The 14310-nt window shown below is 37.7% G+C and overlaps 1 pseudogene; it reads left to right on the forward strand.

The window, feature by feature from the left end:
- The window catches only part of LOC126279020 (odorant receptor Or1-like), a 143480-nt pseudogene that overhangs the window by 122691 nt on the left and 6479 nt on the right, over positions 1 to 14310 (forward strand).

Here is a 14310-nt window from a genome sequence, read left to right on the forward strand (position 1 = left end):
CTTCCAGTTAAGTATGAATTAAACCATTTGTGCACTGCCCCACTCAAACCATAATGATTTAGCTTATCTAAAAGAATTCCATGATTTACACAATCAAAGGCCTTTGAGAGATCACAAAAAATACCAATGGGTGATGTCCGGTTATTCAGAGCATTTAATATTTGATCAGTGAAAGCATATATAGCATTTTCTGTTGAAAAGCCTTTCTGAAAACCAAACTGACATTTTGTTAGTACTTTATTTTTACAAATATGGGAGGCTACTCTTGAATACATTACTTTCTCAAAAATTTTTGATAGAGCTGTCAGAAGAGAGATTGGGCGGTAGTTGTTGACATCCGACATATCCCCCTTTTTATGCAATGGTTTTACAATGGCATATTTCAGTCTATCAGGGAAAACACCCTGCTCCAAAGAGCTATTACATACGTGGCTGAGAATCCTACTTATCTGTGGGGAACAAGCTTTAAGTACTTTTCTGGAAATGCCATCAATTCCGTAAGAGCTTTTACTTTTCAGTGAGTTTATTATTTTACTGATTTCAGAGGGAGAGGTTGGTGGAATTACAGCTGTTTCAAACTGTGCAGGTATGGCCTCTTCTATTAATAGCCTTGCCTCTTCTAGTGAAGATCTAGATCCTATTTTCTCCACAACATTTAAAAAATGATTATTCAAAATATTTTCAATTTCTGATTGTTTGTTAGTGCACTTGTCATTCAATTTTATTGCACTAAAGTCTTCCTGTGCTCTTGGTTGCCCTGTTTCCCTTTCAATAATATTCCAAATTGCTTTAATTTTATTATCAGAGTTACTGATCTCAGACATGATACACATGCTTCTGGACTTTTTAATAACTTTTCTTAGTACCGCACAATAGTTTTTATAATATTGAACAATTTCGGGGTCAGTACTCCATCTTGCTGTTAGATACAGTTCTCTTTTGCGGTTGCAAGATATTCTTATTCCTTTAGTTAGCCAAGGTTTTTTATATGTTTTCTTGGAATTATGTTTAACTATTTTCTTGGGAAAACAATTTTCAAATACCCTTAAAAATGTATTGTGAAATAAGTTATATTTCAAGTTTGCATCGGGTTCCTTATACACTTCATCCCAGTCTAGCTGCTGTAGGCTTTCCCTAAAGTTTGCAATATTTATATTGTTAATTGAACGCACTGCTTTGAAAGTCTGATTTATTATACTGCATGGAGCTATGTCATGTACTGTAACAAGCTGTGCACTATGATCTGAAAGACCATTCTCAACAGGATAAGCATTTATGTCCTTAAACTTATCTTGGTCTATAAAAAAGTTATCTATCAATGTACTGCTGTTCTTTGTTATCCGAGTAGGAAAATCAATGACGGAGCTCAAATTGAAAGAACTGAGTAATACTAAAAGGTCATTCTTCCTATTACACTCTTTCAGGGAATCAACATTGAAATCCCCACAAATGATAATTTGCTTCCCCCTGTCTGACAGATAGCACAACAAAGCATCCAAGTTTTCCAGAAATAGCTGGAAATTCCCTGAGGGGGACCTATACACTGTTACAATTATGAAAGTGCCATCCTTTAGTTTAAGTTCAGTGGCACATGCTTCCATATGTTGCTCTACACAAAATTTTTTAGTTTCTAAATTTTTTGCACTGTGGAAGCTTTTGACATATATGGCAACTCCTCCTCTCATCATATTATCTCTACTTACATGTGCAGCTAATTTGTACCCATTGATGCTAACCTTTTGCATATCAGTGACAATGTGATGCTCAGACAGGCATAGTACATCTATTACATTCTCAGTTTCTATATCTTCTAAACAAAGCAGAAGCTCATCAATTTTATTGTTCAATCCCCCAATATTTTGATGAAATATACTAACATTTTTCATTTTACTTTTGCAACTATCTTGAACTTTTTTGACATCTTTAGTACTTGCATGGCTGAGTTTCCCACTGGACACTGATCTTACACTAAAAAAGAGTTTCCACCATGAGATGTAGTTCCTCCCCCCTTTAAATTTCCTGCTATCAGCCCAGCCAGTTTACCCTTCCCTTTCCTGTTGAGGTGTAGGCCATGTCTAGTATAGTCCCACCTACAGAGTGAATCAACACGAACCACACCAATGTGTGACCCCGCACCAGATCCAAGTAGCCGTTCCAACTCCAAATTAACTCTCCTGACAGAAGAGGTCAAATGAGGTCGGTCGTGGCGCTCCAGAACCGACACAAACCCAACACTGGTATGATTCGATGCCGATGCAATCTTTGCCAGGTCACACTCTATGCTGTACCCCGGATCTCTGTCAATACTGTTGCCCGGCCCACCCACAATAACCACGGTGTCTTCCTTAGTAAAACCTTTACATAGTGAACCTAAATCCTCTGTAACCTGCCCAAGTTCAGCACTAGGTTTGAAAAAACTTGTGACCTGGTAATCCAACCCTAATTCATCCTGCAGAAGTTGGCCCACACCCCTAGCATGCGAACTACCTAGCAACAAGACTTTCTTTCTCTTTGCAGACTTCCCTACATTCTTAATCAATTTGCTGCTGAAAGCTTGTTGAGTCCTGTGTACATCTACTTCTGTGAGAGGCTCATCAGTTTCTGACTGAGGCAACAGGTCAAACCTATTTTGTACATTAATAACAAAGCGGTCAGAAGAATTTCTTGGCCTGTTCCTCATGCCTGTTGCCACTTCCCACCCCTGTTTACCCTTCTCCCCCCTTAACCTGCTCTGTACCCCTAACCGCACGACCACTCCACGCAGCAGTGTCCAAGTCCTTGGGATGTTTGCTGAGTATCTGTTCTAACCAGAATCCTGTACACACAAACCAATTGTGATTTTACAAGATGTTACTCATACCTTTTGTACATGGGCTATGCCCGCTCTGTTTAAAAAGAATAGCTTAAATAAATAAATAAATAATGTTATAGGATTGAGCTGTAAATATTTGTTTAATTCACTGCAAATAATAACTTCTAGCTGTGATCCTACAGTCGAATAGTCCATGCATTGCCTAAAATTGAAAATTAATAAAATAAACAGAAATATTAAAAACAAAACAGTAAATGAATAATTAATTAAAACATGGGTTCTATTCTAACATCTGAAATTGATGCAGACAACACATGAGAATTCTGCTGTATAATGTTTGTTCAAGAAAGTGTTCATAAAACAAATGAAATGTGGTCCTATGATAACCAATTACAACACAGACAAAAGATAGCCTTATTAAGATGCAATGAAATTGCATTAAGTGGTAGCAGACACCCAAGGTTGATAGTCATCCAAGATGCAGGAAGAACTAAATTCATTTCTTGATCACAATACACAAAATATTCATCAGTTCAAAATAATTCATCATTCAGCATGATGATTTATACATTAACACACACAAGAGATAACAAGTAGTATCTCACCCTCTGTCTATTCTCTGTTCCATAATGCAAGCAGAAAACTTAAAGCTATTCTCTGGAGCACATTCAAACCTAGTGAAAATTAGAGTTCCTTCATAAGCTAAAGTATTGTAGTAGCCTTTCACCAACCAGAATCAATCACCTATACAACTGAATAGACAGTGAGTTCCTGTTAGCATAGACAGATCTGCCTTTCACGTGATCTCAATATAAAGTCCAGAATCACTCCATTCAGCACACCACTCAAAAAGTGGCTGTTTTCACTTGACTCCAGCAGTGTTCTGCCACTGTCTAACTCTTATTGGCTGAAGGTCATCCCCACTAAAAATACATTGTTCTTATTTTCTACAGACATGATTTTGACTCGACTCAGTTCGATCACTTTCCACACTAAACTAATATATTACAATAATATTTGAATAAAGACATGTTGTACACATTCGGTCACACTCAGACCATTATCAATGAATGTAAGTAAAGGTTTGTTTATAAATAGATAATCTGACATTGTTGCAAAAGTGGGCTCATGTTAAATAACAGCAAAATGTTATTAAATATTGTTTAACAATTATTTATATCAGCTTGATAGGCATGTTTTTTGGTGCTCCTTTCAATGGTAATGTGAGCTTGCTCATTACTGATTACTTTTAAATTACACTGGTTTTTTATATCAACTATAATTATATTTAAACAACACTATTGACAAAATTAGTAACATATTTATACATAACTACACATGTATGATAAGATATGAGGTATTCAGGCTGCATTAAATTGCCATTTTACTGTGGAATATATTATGTTCTGACAAACATTTGCATAAAGAAAAGGCTATAAAATGTAATATATCAATAAATAAAATAGTTCAGATATGTAGCCTTAGGGAATGATAGCTATAGTGCAATGACATTGAGATATCATTTGTTGAAAGTGTAGGAGATGTATCAAAGTTGTTGATTCCAAGGTTCACTGTGAAAACATCTAGTCTTTGTAAAGTATTAAGTTGTTTTTAATTTTTAAGGTATTGAAAATATTATTATTTCATTAGATGCAACTAATCGTTCTGAGATCACAGATGTATTCAGATTTGCTCTATACTGAATTGACAAAAAGTCATGGGAAAGCAATATGTCCATATACAAAGGTTAGTAGTGGGTTGTACACAAGGTATAAAAGGTTAGTGTGTTGGCAGAGCTGCCATTTATAATCAGGTGCTTCACATGGAGAGTTTTGTGATGTGTTTATAGCTACATGATAGGAATTAACAGACTTTGAATGTGGAATGGTAGTTGGAGCTGTAACACTTGTATCGATTAGAATTAGGTTTATTTTATGTAACTATGTATCTGTAATTATGAAGTGTTTATTCTTTGTTAGTTAAGGTCATTGATTTGTGACAGGAAACTAGAGTTCTGTAATGAATATGTGGAAAAAGATAAATGATTGTTTAAAATAATGAAATTTTGTAATATGTGTATATTTATAAGAAAAAAACGATGTGTATTGGAAGCTGGTTCATGCTTAGGGCACTTGTGTTTCTAAAATGTAAAAGATGTAGGGAAGTCCCTGCATAACAGAAGTGGCATGGCGCGATGTAAAAGGTACTTTTGGTGGTCAAACTGGGCGACTCCTTGGTGTGAACTATATACAATCATTGGCTTCAGTAGCTAGCCATTGCATGGTACCCATCAACGGGGCCAAAAGGCAAATAAAAGCTCCTTTGCAAGGAATTTTGCCTCGGATGTGGACTTGGGTGTTGCTTGGTATTCTTGGCAATAAGGAATGACTCTAATATGTTAAAAATCCATTGCTAAGAAGAAATTTTATAGAGCATTCAAACATCAAGAGCCACGAGTACAGTTAGTCGCCATGTCGCTTGCCACCACAACTTCACCACTGCTCCACAAACGTCATGCATACAGATATGTATCAGAGCATGTACCAGTTAATTTGTGTGAGTGATAATAATAATAATAATACAAATTCTATAATTCTGTGTTTGGAATCATATCTTCTATCCTTATCATGAACCTGTGCAGCATCCCCTCCTAAGGGTTTATAAAACAGAGTATCCTGTTTCAAGTGAACTGTGATTCGATTTAAGTGTTCTAAAATTATTATTTATGTTTGTCAAACGTGCAAGGATTAGCAAATGCTGAAGTTAAAACTACAAAACTGAAGTTAGTGAGAATTTTGCTAAAGTACTCTCAGTTTAGTGCAAAGTACCGTTTTGCAAAAATACAGTGCTAGATTGTGTAAATGTTACTGCCTAAAATACCTGCTTCACAGGTGATGAAAAAGGCAAATAAGCTAAACTCGTTTGAAACATAATTTAGTCTTGATTACTATCATGAATGATTACTTTGAAGTTATTTAAGCTCATTGTTGAATAATTATCTTTGAAAAGTAAAATATGAGTTATTCCCAGTGAAGTCAAGAAGTGACTTTGTTTGAATTAATTTTTGCTACTGAAATAACCATCGAATTTGACTACTGATACTATACCAGTTAATGGTCCCCATCATATTCTTCATAACATAGAAAGATAATTGGAATATTATTGCTGCTGAAAACAAATATAAGCAGAGGGATATGAACAGTGTAATTATTATATTATTTATCTTTATTTGTGGTTATACATGTCAGTTAAGTCAGAAGCCCCCCATGTTCAAAATTAGTTCTGCACTTCTTGCAGTAACATTTCAGTACTGACTCAAGTAATGATCTTGAGTGTAGCTGTTATTAGTATGAGTTTGGTACATTTTTGCTTTTTATTATTACTGATTTGTGCATTAGTGGTAACTGCTGCTACCCACAGCTCAGAGTGCCCTGTGTCTGTTTGTATCCTGTGCACTATTAGAAAAGAAATATTAATGAAAGTAGCTTCAATAACTAGTATTCACATTTCTGAAACATATATTTCCAACTTAATGCACCTAATTGGGCTGGTGACCATTCATTTTTCCTTCATATATGAAATTTTTCTACTTTCATTAAACCCCAATGGGCTGGTGACCATTCGTTTTTCCTTCTTATATGAAATTTTTCTACTTTCATTAAACCCCAAAGTTAAAGTCTGTTTAGTTCTTCTGTTAATTTTACTATATTAAGAATTACAGTCTGATGACTTATCCATTAGATACACAGGTGGTCAAAATTCTAAATCCTCTCAGAGGGTAACATTAGCTTGTGTCACAGCAGGTTAGTGTTATAGAGCTAATTGCATGGCACATCCCACATCAGAAATCAATAGGGAATTCAATATTCCAAGATCCACAGAGTCAAGAGCATGCTGAGAATACCAAATTTCAGGGGTTACCTCTTGCTATGGGCAATGCAGTGGCCAATGGCCTTCATTTAATGACCAAGAGCAGTGGAATTTGTCTAGAGTTGTCAGTGTTAACAGACAAGCAACATTTCATGAAATAACGACAGAAATCATAGTGGGATATCCAACAAACATATCTGTTGGACAGTGTGGTGAAATTTGACATTAATGGTCTATAGCAGCAGACAGCCGATGCAAGTGTCTTTCCTGACAGCATGACATTGCTTGCAGCAGCTCTCCTGGGCTTGTGACCATATTGGTTGGATCCTAGATGACTGGAAAATCATGGCCTTGTCAGATTAGTCCCAATTTTATCCAGTAAGAGCTGATTGTAGGGTTCATGTGTGGTGCAGATCGCATGAAGTCATGGACTTCAGTTGTCAACAAGGCACTGGACAAGCTGATAGTGGCTCCATAATGGTATGGACTGTATTTACATGGAACAGACTGGACCCTCTCCTCCAACTGCACTGATCATTGACTGGAAATGGTTATGTTTGGCTGCTTGGAGACCATTTGCAGGTGTTTGTGGACTTAATGTTCTTAAACAATTATGGAATTTTTATGGATGATGATGTGCCATGTCACTGGGTCACAGTTGTTCACAGTTGGTTTAAAGAACAGCATGGACAATTTGAGTGAATGACTTGGCCACCCAGATGGCCAAACATGAATCCTCTTGAACATTTATGGGACATACACAGCATGGACAATTTGAGTGAATGACTTGGCCACCCAGATGGCCAAACATGAATCCTCTTGAAAATTTATGGGACATAATTGAGATGTCCATTCATTCATAAAGTCCTGCACTGGCAACACTTCGGCAATTATGGATGGCTATGGAGGCAGTATGGCTCAATATTTCTGTAGGAGACTTCCAATGACTTGTTGACTCCATATCACATTGAGTTGCTGCTACAACAGGCAAAAGGAGGTCCGACATAATATTAGGAGGTATCCAATGACTTTTGTCACTTCAGTGTATTATGGATCTGTGATCTATTATAGAATTTCTAACAGTTGTGAGTAGCTGTATTTCAGACCATCTTACACTCCACCATTTCTGGTGTCTTTACTGCACACACTGTGCAAGCAACTTTGTCCAAATCCCCCTGTGCTGGTCCTAACATTTCCAGCCATCACTTCTGCTTGCTCAGTCACAGCATGCCAACTGGCCCTCAGCCTGCCAGCTAGAATTCAGCTGCACAATCGAATTCATCTCCTACTGTTTCTAGGTGGTCAAATAACTTGCCTACATGTGCATAACATTACAAACTTGTAACAGAGCTGGAGTCTAAGGTTGGATAAATTGGGCCATCTTAGTTATGGATGATCCATCTTTTCTGGTGTGTCTGAAATTTGGCACCTTCGATTGCCTGACCTTGCTATGATGTGAAGTATCTAGCAGCTTGGTGGTGCTCCCATAAAACTGTGATATCAGTGGATGCTCCTTGTTGAAATTCTGTCTAGCTGTTATGATTTGACCTACCTTCATCAGTGTTTTGCACTGCCAGGGTAAGCTTAGAAATGTTACTCAGCTACAGCAAATACATCATTTCAGGTTGCAACAGTATTCTCTGGTGTTTTGTCACATGTGCATTTGAAAACTTAGTGGACAGTGTATTAAGAAGTATTTTTTCAAAAGTGTTACTTTCTAAGCTTATTACTAAATTTTTTTACCCGCAGATATACTGCAGTGGCACAGCCGCTATGTAAGATAGTGAACATTTTACAGAGTGAGCGTCTGCCAGTAACTGCATTCGGCAGTGGTTGGCTAGAGGGCAACGTCCGCCTGCGGAGAGCACTGCTGCTGCTGATGCGACGTGCAGCCACTCCACTCCGTATCACTGTGGGCAGAATGTACCCACTCTCCAGGCACACCTATCTGCAGGTCAGGCCACTGGCACACTCACAACAGATGAAAAGTGCCCATCACCCCACCTACACATTGCTGTCTGTCAGTAGGCACCATAATGCAATAATGTGGTGGAGCATGCAGCCATACTCATTAGCTTTTAGCCCTCACTGGGCACCCTGATTCTTCAGCATGAGGGTAAGAAAAGTTTACTTTCACAATAAATACATGTTACAGTGTCCACACGTTTGTAGCTTTGCTGTCTACTTTGTGGTGCTTAATGTTGTTTCATTTAAAGCTGTGTTCAGTTTTTGCAAATGCAACCACATATATATTTCACAAACGAGTATACAGTGTACCGTAGAGGCTATGTTGAACTGAAAATAGCCATACACTACTGTAGTGGAGAGAAAATGACTCAGTATGTCAGCTGCATTTCTTCATTCAGACATCATGTTCCATAAATCCAATTAACTCACAATTGTGATTATGGAAAATACCTCCATGTTACTCTATATATTCTTAGGAGGAAAAAAGCTACTGGGGGGGGGGGGGGGGGGGAGAAACAGAAATCCAGTGCCCTTCCTCCTACAAATCTCAGCTGCTGTTTTTACCTACTACTTCACACTAAGATTTAGTTTATATCAACAAAAATAATCAATTTTTGAAAATAAAAGTGATTGGATAGGTAAAAAATCTACTCACCAAGTGACAGCAGGACACACACATAAAAGGTATTACAATTTACAGAGCCAGTGACTCTTCTGGCAAAAGGGTTGAAGGGAAGGAAGATGGATGAAGAAAAAGGACTCATGAGGTTTAGGAAAAGAGGTAGAGTTTTGAAAAGTCACCCAGAATCTGAAGTCGGGAAGAGTTACCTCATGGTTTAGAAGAAAAGACTTTTCTTCTCATTCTGTCTAGTAATTCCCCCCACTGCTTTTCTTATCCATCACTTACATATATAAGAGTTAATGTAGCTTCATTGAGTTTAGAGAAAACTACAGACTTCTTATACAAGGTGTCCCAGAAATGTTGCAACGAACTTCTTGGGGGGGGGGGGGGGGGTGCAAAACATAATGAGGATTGAGAATTGCACAGCAGCACAGGGGTAAATGGTAGCAGAGTTTGAAGATTGGAATGGAAACAAGAGAGCAATTCATTTGCAACAATTATTGGACATAATGCGTACACACAATGTACAACATGAATACAGATCTAATGTTACAACAGATACCTGAAGTTTTGCACCACCAGATGCCACACATGCTTTACACCAACAGAGCACTGACTGTTGGATGCTCTCGAACACACCAGTAGTTTATTGATTGTAGCAGCTGTGCAGATGATTCTTGCAATGATATCCATTCAGACTGCACAGGATCATGGTACATGAGAGATTTCATGGCTCCCCATAGAAAGAAATCAAGGCTTGACATATCTGTTGAGTGTGGGGCCAGGGAACTGGCCTCCATGCACAATCCACTGCTGTGGGAATGACCTGTTCAAGTTCCTATGAACAGCTAATCCAAATTCAGCCGGCACCTCACCGTGTTGCAACCACATGCTGTGCCTCATGCTTGTAGGAACATCTTCAAGCAAGCCAGGAAGAATCTGGTCCAGAAAGGTCTGATAATTTGTAGTGATCAAGCAAGGTGGTAAAAGGTATGGCCCGACTAAGAAATCACTGACCAAATCCACCCAGACATTAACGGTGAATGGATGTGCTACGTGGTGCCACACACCGTGGGAGTCTTCTATTGCTCATTATGATGACTGAATACAACGTCCCCAGTGAATATGCCCTTATCAGTGAACAACACTTTATCTGGGAAATGCACATCTCAGCAACTTTGTTGCAGAAATCACTGTGCAAAATGCACATGTACAGGATCGTCATTGAGGTGCAATAATTACTCTCTTTGGAAATGAAAGGAATATGATAACTCTGTGTTGAAAACATCCTTGATGCTGCCACGAGACATTCTTGCATCCGAGTCAGTGACAGGTATGATGGTGTTTGCACTGGTCCCTATGGCATCCGACACACTTTCTTCCCTAACGATGAATGTGCCACTTGTGGCATGATTGATGTTTGCCTGGGAAGTGTTCACAATAAATGTGTATAGCAGCTTGTCCACTGCAGTCAGCTATTCCATAAATTAAGTGCATGTCTGTGAGCTTACCATTCATATACCGTTCCATGCTCATCACATGCTGGCTAGGGCTCAAACGAGGAAATCCTCATGTTCTCCTCTAGCACTCCTAGTGGTGCTCCTCTGCAGCAACCTCATGAACAGCACCACCTAGTGATGTGCAATTGCAGCCATGGGTTGCTATGCAATTCTCAATCCTTATGATGTGCAACTCCTTCCCTAGATGTTTGTCTCAGCATTTCTGGGAAACACTGTGTAGTGAAACAGGTAAAATAGTGAGACTAGTGTCCACCCCCAGTAGCTGAGTGGTCAGCGCGACAGAATGCCAATCCTAAGGGTCCGGGTTCGATTCGTGGCTGGGTCGGAGATTTTCTCCGCTCAGGGACTGGGCATTGTGTTGTCCTGATTGTCATCATTTCATCCCCATTGACGCGCAAATCACCGCAGTGGCATCAAATCGAAAGACTTGCACCAGGCGAACGGTCTACCCGATGGGAGGCCCTCGTCACAAGACATTATTATTATTATTATTGAGACTAGTGTGATAGGAATCTAAATCCTGAGCCTGAGTATTGTGATAAATTGTAGAAGGAGTTGCTAATAATATACTCTTTTACTTAGTTTCTGAATATCTGGGGATTTCCAATCTCCTTTCTGTAGTCTACTGGCAACCAATAACTTTTGCCCCATGTTATATAACCCCATAGTGAATTCTAAACAGGGATGCATAATCTATGTGAAAATTATTTTTACTTCTGGTAGTCAGTTTTACATTTGATTCTAATTTCACTCTTATTATTGATCACAAATACTATTCGGGAGATAATTTCCACACTGTAAATGATGGTTCAAAAACTATTCCAAATTTTATCAGAAACAGTTAAGAGTTTTTCCTGGATTTTGGTACACAATGTTCTCTTCAAAAATTGGAGAGTATCTGCTTCAGGCATTCTTGTTCCCAAAAATTTGCCTCTTATAAATCTCTCTCTTAATTATTCTTGAATGCTGTGAAACCAATAGTTTGCCTTGAAAGTGCCCTCCGTCTTTTTGTATACGGTGTGCATATTGGTAGCTTCTATTGCCCTTGTGCTGCATCCCATTGCATGAATCTACTGAAAAATTTTATCTTCTGGCTTTTTGACCAGCTTTCTGGTATAAACGGATGGAAACATATATTAATTTGGATAAAAGTACTGAACTGCAGCAGATGAAGATGCTATCTTTTAACATGTTTGAGTAAGCTGAGTAACTTGTTTCTGCCTCCAGGACACCATGTATTCAGCAGATCTGATGTCATTGAAGGTAGGACTATTAACATTTACTTATAAGCTGTTGAGTTTAGTTCTCAAGATTTGCACTGTCATGTTGCCTGCAATTGGTACTTTATTTTCAGCTTTTGTACTCCATTCCTTCCTATCAATCACATGTTAAACATGACCTTATTACATGCTGCTTTCAAACTTTTGTTGGCAGATTATTTAACTGAGTTGACACAACTCTTCACACCACTCAATTCTCCCATATGTAGTCTACACATGCTGTTGTTGATACATTCTTGAATTGTATCAATTGAGCTTTGATGTTCTTGACTTGAATGTCCTCCTCTAAATTAAGCATCTCAAATCTGTTTGCTATTTGAACAGTGATCCAATTACTGTTTGCAATTTATAAATGATTTTTCAGCCACAGTTATCATTTATCATCATGACTTTGCCTTCATTAGAAAAATTTATTATCATGCTTTGTTATGTCATTTTGTGAATTTTGTGTCAAACAGTTCAATTCAGTCAATTCAGTTCAGTTCAATTCAATCTCTTTATTCATCCATTAACAATATACATTGTATGGATGTAGCCAATTACAATATAGTTTCTTATATTTAATTTGTTTCAAAAACTTTGATAATAAATACAAGTATTTTATGTCAGTATATATAAATAATATTACTTTTACATATTCAGATAGTATTCAATGTTATAAAAACTATGTGTTAGTAAAAATTGTTTAAGATCTACCTTGAATTTATGAAATTCTTTAATTTCCTTTACTGTAGAAGGCAATGCACTAAAAAGTATTTTGGGCTGGTAGTTTACATTTTTTTTGTACAGCACTCTTTTGTGGGTGTCTCAGTGAAAATCATCTCTCTTCCTTGTTTCATGGTTATGAACCTGATTATTTAATGTTGACAATTCCTTGTGGCTTTTCAGAAAGCACACACATTCATCAATGTATAAGATAGGATGGGTCATTATTTTAAATTCTTTAAATATTTCCCTGCATGGCACTCTACAGGGAACCCCTTTCATTATTCTAATAGCCCTTTTTTGAAGTCTGAAAGCTTGTTTTGCCATACCTGTATTTCCTCAGAAGATCACACCATATCTAAGCAAACTGTTCGTATAATTATAGTAGTCACACAGCAATGATCTAGTGTTGCAACATTCCCGAAGCATTCTTAGCACATAGCAGCATTTACTTAGGTTTTTACTCAAAACCTCTAGATGCTTTTCCCATCTCAAGTGCTCATCCACCCATATACCTAGGAATTTTGTGTATGGAGCTTGTGCAATAACATAGTTCCCAGCTTTTACTCTTCTTCTAGCTTTACTCTTAATATTACTGAAATTCATCAGTACAATTTTATTCTTATTTGTGATCAAACCATTATTGCTAAACCATTTTCCTGTCTCATTTATTGTTCTAGAGACAATCTGCTGTAGATTATCCTTGGTGAATCCTTTTATAAGAATGCTAGTGTCATCAGCGAACATCACCTTTTCTGCAACTGTCAGATGGTTGGCAAATTGTTTATGTACACCAAGAACAACTTTGGGCCTAATATGGAACCCTGGGGCATTCCATAGCTAGTTTTTTTGAAATCTGAAAGATACTCTTTACCTTGACATATTTGTACTTTCTGTTGTCTATCAGAGAGATAAGACTTGAACCATTCGAAGACAAGTCCCCGGACCCCATAAAATTCTAGTTTCATAAGCAATAAGTCATGGCTGATTGGGTCAAACGCTTTAGATAAATCTAAGAATATCTCACAACTTCATTCATTCTTGTCCAAGGCATTTAGGATCATTTTCATGAATTGAAAGACTGCCATCTCTGTGGATCTGTTCTTTCTAAACCCATTTTGAGCATTAGTCAGTATTTTATTTTTATTTAGGTAGTCAGTTAGCCTTTCATACATTACTCTTTCAATTACTTTAGAGAAATCTGACAATAATGACACTTGCCTATACTTATTTATGTCAGCTGTACTATCCTTTTTGTGAAGTTGCTTTATTATGGAGAGTTCTAGTTTTGATGGGAACACCCCTGTCCTGAAAGAAGTATTAATAATGTCAGTTAGGTGAGTATCTATACTGTGATGAACCAGTAGCAAAACTGTCACCACAGAGCCAAGTCTGTAGGTAACAAGGCCTACACACATTGTTTGTGGTATGGATAGTAGCAGTTGTTGTGAAGAATGTTCCATTCAATCATCTGCTTTGGCTCATACTGTTGGGTCACTGCCTTGTGCTGACACTGGATCACTCCTAAAGTCA

The sequence above is a fragment of the Schistocerca gregaria genome, chromosome 6 (assembly GCF_023897955.1).
Source record: "Schistocerca gregaria isolate iqSchGreg1 chromosome 6, iqSchGreg1.2, whole genome shotgun sequence".
Classification (NCBI taxonomy): Eukaryota; Metazoa; Arthropoda; class Insecta; order Orthoptera; family Acrididae; genus Schistocerca; species Schistocerca gregaria.